This window comes from Rhodnius prolixus, unplaced genomic scaffold (assembly GCF_049639745.1).
Source record: "Rhodnius prolixus isolate KJV_2025 unplaced genomic scaffold, Rpr scaffold_5, whole genome shotgun sequence".
NCBI classification, from domain to species: Eukaryota; Metazoa; Arthropoda; class Insecta; order Hemiptera; family Reduviidae; genus Rhodnius; species Rhodnius prolixus.
In genome coordinates, this window is record NW_027411624.1 from 38,746,793 (window position 1) to 38,759,578 (window position 12,786).

Consider the following 12,786-nt stretch of genomic DNA (forward strand, 5'->3'; position numbering starts at 1 on the left):
AATAGTTTTACACTTTTCCAGATAGTCGATGAGGATTATTCCTTGCGAATCCCAAAAGACAGTCGCCATAATCTTTCCGGCCGAAGGAACGGTCTTCGCCTTTTTTGGCGCAGATTCCCCCTTGGTAACCCATTGTTTAGATTGTTCTTTGGTCTCAGGAGTGTAGTGATGTATCCATGTTTCATCCACAGTGACGAAACGACGCTTAAAGTCATGCGGATTCTTCTGGAACAGCTGCAAACCGTCCTTGCATCACTTCACACGATTTCGTTTTTGGTCAAGCGTGAGCAATCGCGGCACCCATCATGCGGATAGCTTTGTCATGTCCAAATGTTGATGCAAAATATTATGTACCCGTTCATTCGAGATGCCCACAGCACTAGCAATCTCTCGCACCTTCACTCTTCTGTCATCCATCACCATATCATGGATTTTATAAATGATTTCTGGAGTAGTAACCTCAACAGGGCGTCCAGAACGTTCAGCGTCACTTGTGCCCATATGGCCACTCCGAAAATTTTGAAACCACTTATAAACTGTTCTAATCGAAGGTGCAGAGTCACTATAATGTTTATCAAGCTTCTCTTTAGTCTCCTGAGGCGTTTTGCCTTTCATAAAGTAGTGTTTAATCAACACACGAAATTCTTTTTCGTCCATTTTTTGAAAATCACTCGACTTCCTCGATTCAAACGAATGCCAAACACAAAGAAATAGACCGATCTGGCTGAAACTTGGTGTGTTTTCTTCCAAGAGATGCTACTAACTAAACATAACCTCGATACGCGCCAGTGGTGCTATCTCTCTGACTTTGCACTGACTTTTCAAACGACCCTCGTAGTTATACTTTGCTTACACATGAATCAATTCTTTGCTCTATTGCAAAGTGAAAATAAGAATGAATTGAATCAACCTGAAATTAAAGTAATTCAACATTGAAATAAAGTTTGAGGGTTGTTGTAAAGTCGTTGTTTTTCGCATTTATTAACATAGATTTGATCATTTTTTTAAGTCGATCCAAAAAAAAAAGTCGACAGAAATAGCTGTAGCTCTAGAAATTGGGAGGGACCAATGCTTTGTCCATTAAATTATTGCTGTACAGTATTGTTTTAAAAATGTTGAGGGATGGAAATATGAACCTTGAAAGTTGGGCCAAGGTTGAGCCCGTCCATGGTCATTTGGTCCAGTTGATTTAGATTGGAAGCTGCAGAAACTGATTTCTCGATCAATCTCTAGAAAACTGGCAGGCGGTTTAGGAGTGCCTCATTCCACTATAGGCTTGAATTATTTCTTAGTACTTATTAAAGAATAATTACCAAAGTTACCTACTTTTTATTATTATTGTTATTATTCAGTTACAACTCTATAAACCAAAAAACCAACTCTATAAAGTTCCAAAAAAGGACACCTTAAAAAAAATTAGGTACATTCAGGGCCATCGACAGGATTTTGGGGCCCGGGAATATATAGCATTCGTTTTCCTTTTGTTTTTAGGTGTACATGCAGAGACTCCGGCTCCGGGCCGCGGTAAAAAGTCCCCTCTCCGTCGTCTGTAAACTGGCCTGGGTACATTAATATCTTACATACTTATTCATGAAAAGTTCATCGTTACATCAATAACCTGTTGACCTATTCAGTTCAGATAGAACATTAAAACAACAAGCCAAATGAAGAAGTTCAGAAATCAGAACTTAAACCAAATATACAATAAAATAAATTAGATTTGTGTGAACAATATATGTAAAAAAGACAAAACGCGTCCTTTCTTAATTTAAGAAAGGACATGGACAACCAGGGGTTAAAAAAGGACTGTTCTTTCCAAAAAAGGGCAGTTGGCAACCCTAGTTACAATTAGCCTTTTACATTAAATTTATTCATATAATTTTTTTTACCACCAAACTTTAAGTTAAACTATATATCTTTTTCGGTGTGACCTGCGGTCTGTAGCCCACCATGGCTAATGGTTTGAGCACGCTTCGATGGCTGCAATTCTGTGACATTTTTCTATGCCTTAAATACTTTACTTTTACTGGACAGGATGTCATCACATTACGCTTTTATTTCTGAATGCCCCTAGTACCCAGACAATACGTATACCAATCCAATGCTCATTAGAATATTCCTAGTTGGATGTTAAGCTACGCTAGACAAAAATAGTTGAATTTTGTCTAATTATTTGCTCATAAAATTTCTTTTTTCTTTTTTTTCACTTTATTTGTCATATTTACACACCTACAACAAATGTTGCATCAAGTAAATTTGATGAAACTGGTTAAATTTTCACATGAAAGACATGTAAGAGTCACCACCCATTGATGGAACTCTTTCTCTGTGGATTGCACTCACATCAGTAGGTCCCTAGGCCACCTCCGCTTCAAGCGACGAGGAGGATTGTCTGGAAGGTGAGGTGAGGATAGTTGTTGTACAAGAAAATTAGGATGGAGAGCAAGGAGGCTGTGAAAGTTGCAGTAGCGAGACTTTATTAGTCAGTGACAAAAAAGATGTGGAAGTCAGTGTGTATGGTAAGGTTAGAAATGTAATATGGAGCATTCAGGATTTTCTGTAAGATTTTAGATTGTAGTATCTATAGGCGTTTGGAGTTAGAGGGTTTGGTTGAGACCAACACTTCTGCTCTGTATGTCCATATGGGTCTTAACAGGGTCTTGTTAATAGTCAGTTTGTGATTCAAGTCGAGTTTCGATCTGCGGCCAAGTAGTCTACTAAGTAGCTTGTAGCGTCTGTTCACGTCTTGTCGTTTCAGTTGAGTATGCGGGATTCCACGTCAGTCTCTTGTCAATGTACAGCCCTAAGTATCGTACTACGTCAGCTGGAGGAATCGTTTACACCGTTCAGTTGGACTCGCAGATTTTCGTAAAGTAAGCGTAATGTTTAAAATATCTTGAGATTATTAATTAAATTAACTTCATATGAGTTTTACAGTGCGGTGTTATAGGACTTCAAAGCCAGTACAGATGCCTGGATGTCTCAGAAATTACTTTTCCTGTAATCTGTGTTATAATTTCAGCATCACAAATGAATTGTTTTGCTCTGTCTGTAAGACTTTAGCTAAGGTTACTGGAATTATTATACCCTGGATTAGCTCTTTTTTTCGTTCACTTAGTCGTCACTATTATTCCTTGTTGGTACTAAGTTTTTCTTAAAGAAGAAATATCAGTTTGGCCAGTCTAGATTTGTAGCCATTTTTTTGTATGGTACTTCATCTGCAGTTTGCGAATAATTGACCATCTTACATTCATACAAACAACGTTTTTTTTTGTGCCATTAAAGACCAACAGGATCTACACGCTAACAAAATCTGCAGCCAGTGGTAGTTCACTTATATTCTTCAAGTTTCCTCAGACTAAGAGACTTGAACTTTACTATATTAATTCCCCCTGATAGAGGAAGTACGAGCCATTTTGTTACGTTTCGAAACTTGAGTTTTCATCACTTGTTTTGAGCTCCCCAAAACACGAATGCGAAGTTTCCCCCGCTACTTGAGCGTCTTCATTTTTTGTACTAGCTAGTAAATAACGCTAGTATTTTGCTATTGTTTAATTGGCACAGGTCCTGTTATACTTCCTAGCCAGATTAGTCTCATTCTGGATGCCCGGAAACCCGATGTGTGCCAACACCCATCCAGGCAATCTCACACTAACCTAAATTAACTTCCTGGGACTTTATTTGTAATACAGCTGCCTGGATATCTGAGAAAATTACTACTCTGCAATTGATAATTTTTCTTATAACCTCAGAAAGCCTAAATGTATCGCTACCTACTGTCTCACACTGTGGCCCGTTTTTCTAGGCTTACCTTAGATCAGCCCTACACTCTGGCTCCTTCCCTTTTCTTCTTTCTTGTAGATGTCCTATAAACTAACAGAGTAAATAAGCTAAATTAATTGCTGAATAATTTATTACAGTCAATTTTTAATGTTTACTTTGTAGCATTAAGAGATCGTGTTTTCCTAAATATATTTTGTCAGTCCATTTACTTCTCATCTCTCTTCCGGAAAAATTACGGTGACGCTTCTCTCCATAATCTTTTTTGGCCCAACCACTTTCACCTCTTACTTATGTGGATGTGGCTATCTCTATCCTTTGATATAGTATTCGTAAATCCAGAAATTTTTCTCTGATCTATGTTATTCATTCTCCTAATTGGAGCACTATGTAATTATGCATTTTCCTGGTATACAGCCAGCATCGTCTAGGTGCTTATCACTCACTCTCCATTCTTACTTATAAATATATTCGCTTCACACATTCATCCCTCTACTAAATACATTTGTATCAGTACTCTATATTTCTGCCATCCTTATAGCTTAACCGAAATTAAAATCACCGCAATCCTTCTGTAATAATTTTCTTTCATTCATTCTAATCGGCTACAACTTTTAAATACATTTATATTTCTTTGCTAGCTCTGCTACAGATTTAAGCACATAGATGTTGGTGGAGAATATTATGTCTTCGTAGCGAAATGGTGCATCTAAATACCTGTATACTATATGCTTAGATATGGCTCAAATATTCGCAGTTGGAAGGAAATTTGCCTTCTTATGAGTGTTCCTTCCAGGCTTATCAGAGGATGATCACTATTCTGACAGAGTGATGCTGCTGTTCCCTTTTTTTTAAATAAAAATTCTTCCCTTTAGGCGAAGTAATATTAGTGACCATAGTTTAGGAAGAAAGAAGGTATTTTTGTGTTTCGGCTCGTCCGATTTTCTGTTTTAAAAAGGAACTAATCGTGTGAATCTGCACGAAAGGTGCTGAGGAAAGTCTTACAACTCCTATTTTCTCTCATCCTCGTGTCCAATGCTGCTGCCACTCGTAAGTCGTCAAACATTCGTTTTCTTTCTACAACATCATTATTATATGTTTGTTGAAATCCTCCTCTTCATTGCAATCTACGCAAAGAGGAGAGGACCTTTATGAACATTTTATATTGTTTAATCTATAAATGTTCTTAGTTTAATTTACAGCAAATTTTAGTTTCATTAGACCATAACAAAGTTAGTTCAATTACTATTACGACTATTTGTGCGTCCGTTTTTTGGTTGGTTGCACTTATGGTGGAGGCATTTTGTCTATGAGGTAAATGACTCCTGGTCTTTTTAGGGTACCATAGGAACCCTCCCATCTCAGGCAGTTAGTACCATCTACATCACAATGTCACCCTAACTGGCGACATCGCTCCCTCCTGAGATTATCGCTCATTTTACAAGCCCGCATTGTGATCATACTCAAATTTTACTCGTATGTTCACACCCTCTGTGCCTATCCGACATCGCCTGTTATCATGTAGCCCGCGATTTCCATTACATTTTAATTACCTTTTGATTTTATCTCTTAATATTTTTCTGTTTATTTTATTAGTTTTCTACGATATACTTTTCGAAACTCTTGATATTGGTAATTCTGTACTGGATTATTTGCGTGCTGTTCAAGTTTTACCTTAAAGCGTTTTATTAGTCTAAGAAAAAACTTCATTCATGAACAGTTTATATCGTTTGGTCTCGTTACGTTAATCTGTAGGGAATTTTTCTAATGTAGGACACAAATAATATTATTTTTTATTCATTAAGATAGATTAAGAGATTAAATTTAAACACTAGAGGAGTGAACAACTTGGGGATTAAACTGTAGGGATGGGTCTACATTTATATTCAACTGATGCTGTTACGACCAATGATCTTGCAGAATACTTAGTTTATTTTTTTTAGAATCCATTGTAGAATAGAACCATTAAAAGTTCTTCAATAATAAAAAAAGAATGAAGAAGTATTAACTAATCTGAGTGGGGCCTTAAATAAGAAGATATTTCTTTATAATTTTAAATTGTTGAATCTTTTTGCACCAGCTGAAAAAGGAGACACTTTATTTTAATTTTGTATAGTTATGAATTATTATTTTCGATATTTCACAATATTACGTTAGATCTATTGTTATTGAGGGCATTGATTTATGATCTAACCACAGCCTCCTTAGGCCTGGTTTTTAGCCAGAAGATATATGATAGCCCCCACTATGTTGCTCAGAAGTTTTATTTTTTCGAGGTACTCTGCGATTTATAACTTCTGTTTTCAGTGTTCCACAATTCCGATTTTTTAAAATATTTTTTTCAGTATTAAATAATAATAATAATAAATTACTTATTTATAATTATTATTGTACATATACGAGGTGTGTTCAAAAAGTAACGGGAATTTTTGTTTTTTGAAAAAAATATTTATTTATTCATCTACATTAATATTGTCGCCTTCAAAGTAGTCCCCTTCGCATACAATACACTTGTGCCAGCGCTTTTTCCAATCCTCGAAACACTTCTGAAACTCGATCTTTGTGATAGCTTTCAGCTCTTTCAGCGATTCGCTTTTAATGTCATCTATGCTTGTAAAACGACGGCCTTTTAATGTTCTCTTTATGTTGGGAAATAGAAAAAAGTCACATGGAGCCATGTCTGGCGAATATGGAGGCTGGGGCATCGTTAAAGTTTTGTTTTTGGCCAAAAATTCACGAACAAGCAATGAAGTGTGAGCAGGTGCATTATCGTGGTGCAAAATCCATGAATTGTTTTGCCACAAATCCGGGCGTTTTTTTCGGATTGCTTCACGCAAACGGCGTTGAACTTGTAGGTAGTACTCCTTATTGATTGTTTGACCTTGTGGCAAGAATTCATGATGCACTATGCCATTAAAATCGAAGAACACAGTGAGCATAACCTTCACATTCGACCGCACTTGTCGAGCCTTTTTCGGTCTTGGCGATCCAGAATGCCTCCACTGGGACGATTGAGCCTTAGTTTCGACATCATATCCGTAAACCCATGTTTCGTCACCTGTTATAACACGTTTCAGTAGATCCGCATCGTTGTCGACTTCATTGAGTGACTCTTGAGCAACTTCCATTCTCCGCTGTTTTTGTTCGAAATTCAACAATTTTGGAACAAATTTTGCTGCCACACGTTTCATACCCAAAACATCCGAAAAAATTTCATGGCATGAGCCAATTGATATGGCAACATCATCAGCGACTTCTCTGATTGTGATTCGGCGATCGTTCATAACCATTTTTTTCACTTTTTTCACGTTTTCATCGGTTGTTGATGTGCTTGGACGTCCAGGTCGTTCGTCATCTTCAACGTTTTCGCGGCCATCTTGGAAACGCTTATACCACTCGTAAATCCTTGTTTTACTCATAGCAGACTCACCATATGCCTTTATTAACATTTCACACACTTTATTTCATTTTTTACGCAAAATTTAATACAAATTCTTTGATCCATTTTTTTTAACAAACAAAAATCGCCAAGCTCGAAAAACACGTCTAACTTTAACGGCTGCCACTTAAGAAGTAAACAACGAATATTACTGAAAATTTTATCGTACTTCAGGGGCATGTGTACCAACATAATAAAAAAAAAAATTTACAATCAGACTCTCCAAACCCGCGAAATTTAAAAATTCCCGTTACTTTTTGAACACACCTCGTATTGTTTAATTTTCAGACATGACACTCTCGCATTTCTCACTGCTACGATGAGTTGAAGTGGCTTTTCCCCTGTCTATCGCCGACAGTATTTTTTGGCTTCTTTCCTTTTTCAAGTCATCCAGTCTCAAAGGCCTTCCTATATTTTTCAACTCCTTAAGTTTAAATCCTCCATCCATTCCCGTAACACTAGATCTCGCTCATCTGATCTCTATATTCCCTCACACCGTACCTCATCCTTTGACAAGTCCTTTCTTACACGTGCTACCTCTCTCTGGAACTTCTTGCCATCATCTGTCCACCATGCTCCTATCATTTCTATCTTTAAATCCCGTCTATTCAGTTATCTCCTTTCTTTTCAGCTTCCTCCGAAATTCTAATTGTTTTAATTTATTTCCTTAATTTCTGCTGTTTTATTATTTTATTTTTACTTTCATTTTCACTTATTATATTTTCACTTTTGTAAATATTTATTTATTTAATTTCTGTATAATCACAGGCCAAACTGTTAAGGCCTCTATTTGTTCCTGTATTTATTCTTAGGGGACAATTGTCCCAGAATAATAAATTTCTTTTCTATTTCTATTTCTACTAAAAGCTGGTAGCAGTTAGTAGGATCCTCTAGTATAAATAAATAAAGTAAAAATTACATAAAACTATAAAAACTTATGGACAAAGTGAAAAATTATTTTTTTAAGCGATTAAAAAAATAAAATACAAATTAGTATGTATATTCTGTGGCTTGGTGCAAGAAGTGCCAATGTCAAAAAAAGGATTACGAGTGTACATCCTCTTTGGTTTACCTGGAGGGAGGGAAATATTGATGCTAAATTTTGACATTGGCACTGGTAAGTTTTAGTAACTCAGTTACTACTTTGAAATTGACCGGCACTCCTTACAAGACAAAATTCTGATGGTTAATATATCAAAACGGATTTTTTACTCATTTTTACCAAAATCTGACATTGACACTTCTTGCACCAAGCCACAGTATGATAAGAAAACATTTAACAGTTAATTTTTATTTTATTTTTTTAAATAGCTTAATGTAAGGTCTACCAAACAAAGATAACTTATATTGATACTTAAATTCTGTAAAATTCAAGAATTTATACACGCTGACTATTTCGTGCTTTCAGCGCCAAATTTGATATTAATCTGTCTGAAATAGCACTTAAAACATCTTTTAATTTTTTTCTGTTGATATGTTTTATCAGAAGAGAAATACCTTGTACTTATCCGGTGCCCAAGTTTCATGTCGTCTTTATTCCTTATGTGTATGGCATTTCCGGTTGCATTCTCTTGCAACAAAAAAAAAAAAAACCAAACACATTCAATTCTACGTCGAAGAGTTGGGTGCACCTCGTGGGGCATCTCTTATGAGTTAGGAGGGGTTATTGCAATATAAAAATCGGTATCAAAACGTAGCGCGTTCTTGACAATCACAATTAAATATTTAGTTTTCTCAATAAATTATCGGACAGTAAATTTCTACCATATTTTCTTCTCTTTCTGTGGTTTCCTTATTTATTTATTGTAAGATAATTATGTTTATTCTGTGGTAATTACGTTTAGTGGGAAAGTTATTTAGTAAAGTTTTGCAGGCAGGAAGTGTATGTTCGGTTTTAATTAAGTTACTATACAGCATCGCTATATCCTCTTCTTTTCCATTTCCGCAAGTCTGATAATTTAATGCTGTTCATGGAGTTTCCTCTTCCTGGACTTTTTGCTGTTTTTATTTCCTTTTCTTACTTCCTGTAGGTGTTGCGATGGTGTTGAGTTTCTCCGATTCTCTGAATGAAAAAAACACTGAAAGAAGAAAAAGATAAGTTTAATAATAATGTTGATGGGATGTGACAGTTTCCCTCTAAACCAAACTATTAATTAAGACAAATTTACAAGTCAAACTGACATTTAAGCTTAAGTCGCCATTAGATCAGCTTCAAATGAATCCCGTTTGGTTTTGTATTGATTTTCTTTCTTGGAAGTTTGGTTAGAAATTGGTTAGAAGTAGTGAAAGTAGAAGTAGAAGTTTGGTTAGAAGTAGTGAAATCTTAAAATATCTAAAATGGAAGTTTAGAAAACCTTATTTAAAATGAGAGTATAAGATGGTCCTATGTAGGTCTAGTAAGTCGCCAACACGGTTAAATGTGTAGGGTTAAGGGTGGACCTATCTTGGTTTAGTGAGTCCCGTATGCTTGTGAAGTCCAAGTCTGAAAAAAATTAATCGATAAGTTGTTTTTGGAAATACACATTAAGGTGGCCTCGCCAAAACGTGGTCTGAACCTCTAGTTGAAAAGGATTGTTCACTTTCTTCAAATAGACTTAGGCTTTTCAATTAAGAATATATAGTTTTCGTGACCGCAAATTGTTAAACTTAGGATGGAAGATTTGCGAGGAATCGTTCAAATAAAACAACTCATCTGTCAGCGCGTGAACGTTGACACCCCAAAGAAATTCGGCGTCTATTTACGAAGAAGGCAATTAAACATATACATATAATCCGTTCCCCAAAATCAATGTCCGCGATCGTTATGTAGAGTGACCCGTTAGACGGAGGTTCTTTTATATAGAAAGTGTATAGGGGTAAAAACGGGGAAATCCAAAAACTGTCCGTAAATAGAGGTGGTCGCTAGTGAGAGTGTCCTTTATAGGAGGCTCGACTGTATTTTACAGCTTTTCCTTTAAAAAATTTTGTGGAAAAAGCAATTTTGTGTAAGCAGTTGGAGTAGGCTACTCTTTAAGGATTTACAAATTGTAATGTTAGTGTTACTTAGATATGGCTCAAATATTCGCAGTTGGAAGGAAATTTGTCTTCTTATGAGTGTTCCTTCCAGGCTTATCTGAGGATGATCACTATTCTGCCAGAGTGATGCTGCAGTTCCCTTTTTTTTTTAAATAAAAATTCTTCCCTTTAGGCGAAGTAATATTAGTGACCATAGTTTAGGAAGAAAGAAGGTATTTTTGTGTTTCGGCTCGTCCGATTTTCTGTTTTAAAAAGGAACTAATCGTGTGAATCTGCACGAAAGGTGCTGAGGAAAGTCTTACAACTCCTATTTTCTCTCATCCTCGTGTCCAATGCTGCTGCTACGAGGGTCGTTTGAAAAGTCCGTGCAAAAATAAAAACTACTTAATTTTTTGGGGTAAACCTTTTAGGCTTATACACTTCGTCCAACGCTGCTCTAGTTTGTTGATCCCTTCCGAATAATAGGATTTGTCCAAGTCTCAAAAATAGCCATTCGTTTCTGCAATCACCTTCTCGTTTGAATAAAATCTTTTTCCCGTCAGCCATTTCTTCATATTGGGGAACAAATAGTAGTCCGAGGGAGCCAAGTCTGGAGAATAGGGGGGATGTGAAACGAGTTGGAACCCTATTTCCATTAATTTTGCGACCACAACTGCTGAGGTGTGAGCTGGTGCGTTGTCGTGATGGAAAAGGACTTTTTTGTGGGCCAATCGTGGGCGTTTTTCTTGCAGCTCGGTTTTCAAACGGTCCAATAACGATGAATAATATGCACCTGTAATAGTTTTACCCTTTTCCAGATAGTCGATGAGGATTATTCCTTGCGAATCCCAAAAGACAGTCGCCATAATTTTTCCGGCCGAAGGAACGGTCTTCGCCTTTTTTGGCGCAGATTCCCCCTTGGTAACCCATTGTTTAGATTGTTCTTTGGTCTCAGGAGTGTAGTGATGTATCCATGTTTCATCCACAGTGACGAAACGACGCTTAAAGTCCTGCGGATTCTTCTGGAACAGCTGCAAACCGTCCTTGCAACACTTCACACGATTTCGTTTTTGGTCAAACGTGAGCAATCGCGGCACCCATCTTGCGGATAGCTTTGTCATGTCCAAATGTTGATGCAAAATATTATGTACCCGTTCATTTGAGATGCCCACAGCACTAGCAATCTCACGCACCTTCACTCTTCTGTCATCCATCACCATATCATGGATTTTATCAATGATTTCTGGAGTAGTAACCTCAACAGGGCGTCCAGAACGTTCAGCGTCACTTGTGCCCATATGGCCACTCCGAAAATTTTGAAACCACTTATAAACTGTTCTAATCGAAGGTGCAGAGTCACCATAATGTTTATCAAGCTTCTCTTTAGTCTCCTGAGGCGTTTTGCCTTTCATAAAGTAGTGTTTAATCAACACACGAAATTCTTTTTCGTCCATTTTTTGAAAATCACTCGACTTCCTCGATTCAAACGAATGCCAAACACAAAGAAATAGACCGATCTGGCTGAAACTTGGTGTGTGTTCTTCCAAGAGATGCTACTAACTAAACATAACCTCGATACGCGCCAGTGGTGCTATCTCTCTGACTTTGCACGGACTTTTCAAACGACCCTCGTATTAGTAGTAGAACATTGCACATGATTCTCCTCCCTTTACTGCATTCACACACACACACCATCCTGGAGCACGTACCAGGTCTAGCGGAAAGACAGACTGTGGAGCAGAGAAGACCCTCTTTCTTCTGACAATGTCCCCCTGGGTGGTCTACTCCATACTCCCACTGCATTGCAGCGCCGCTCGTTTTCCCGTTGCTGTATATATATATATACTGTTGGCTGACAATCGTGGAAAATCAATCTTACCAGTGAACGACTGGCAGACAATGAGAAAGTGATGAAGTAAGGCCAGTAACTACTCTTTGTTCTTACACTCTTTCTACCACATTTAGCGACAGTATTGAGGAAAAGGGTTGAAGCTATATCGTATATTCATTGTTTACTAGAAGGTCGCATTCTGTAATCGTTGTATTGCCTTTTACAAAATATATTTCTTTATTACAATTTAATTTTTCTTTTTTTTGCTTTTTATTTTTTAAATGTCGTCGATGTTCCGATATGCATTGTATCTTCCTTAGATAAAGAGCAGAGGTGTCCTCTCAACCCCTAAGGCTGTAGCACCCCATTCTCTGCAACCCTGTAGTGTGCATCACTGTACCATCTTCAGCTTTTTGCTAGAGAGTTCTCTGTGTGCTTCAAATTTAAGGAATATATGCCAAAGCATTTCTAATATCACTTTATAAAAAAAAATTCAAGTCCGAACATTGAAGGTAGCCCCCATTGGCTGTCATGATTCCGTAGATGCAACACTTGCGCGGTGTGGACTACACAAATGTCGTGATGAAAATTTAATAGGTTTTGGGTTGTAAAAAAATAACAGCATAACTTTTTAAAGATTGCCTTGTATGTTTTTTTTTTTACTTTCATTTAAGAAATTGAAAAGAAAGAACATTCCAGAAGGTTAAGAAGTATAAGAGTATTCAGTAGTAAGGAAGGTTTA

At 36.9% G+C, this 12,786-nt stretch overlaps 1 protein-coding gene across 1 annotated transcript in view; it reads left to right on the forward strand.

The window, feature by feature from the left end:
* The window catches only part of krz (beta-arrestin protein kurtz), a 246,672-nt gene that overhangs the window by 73,165 nt on the left and 160,721 nt on the right, over positions 1–12,786 (forward strand). The gene's annotated exons all lie outside the window — the stretch shown is intronic.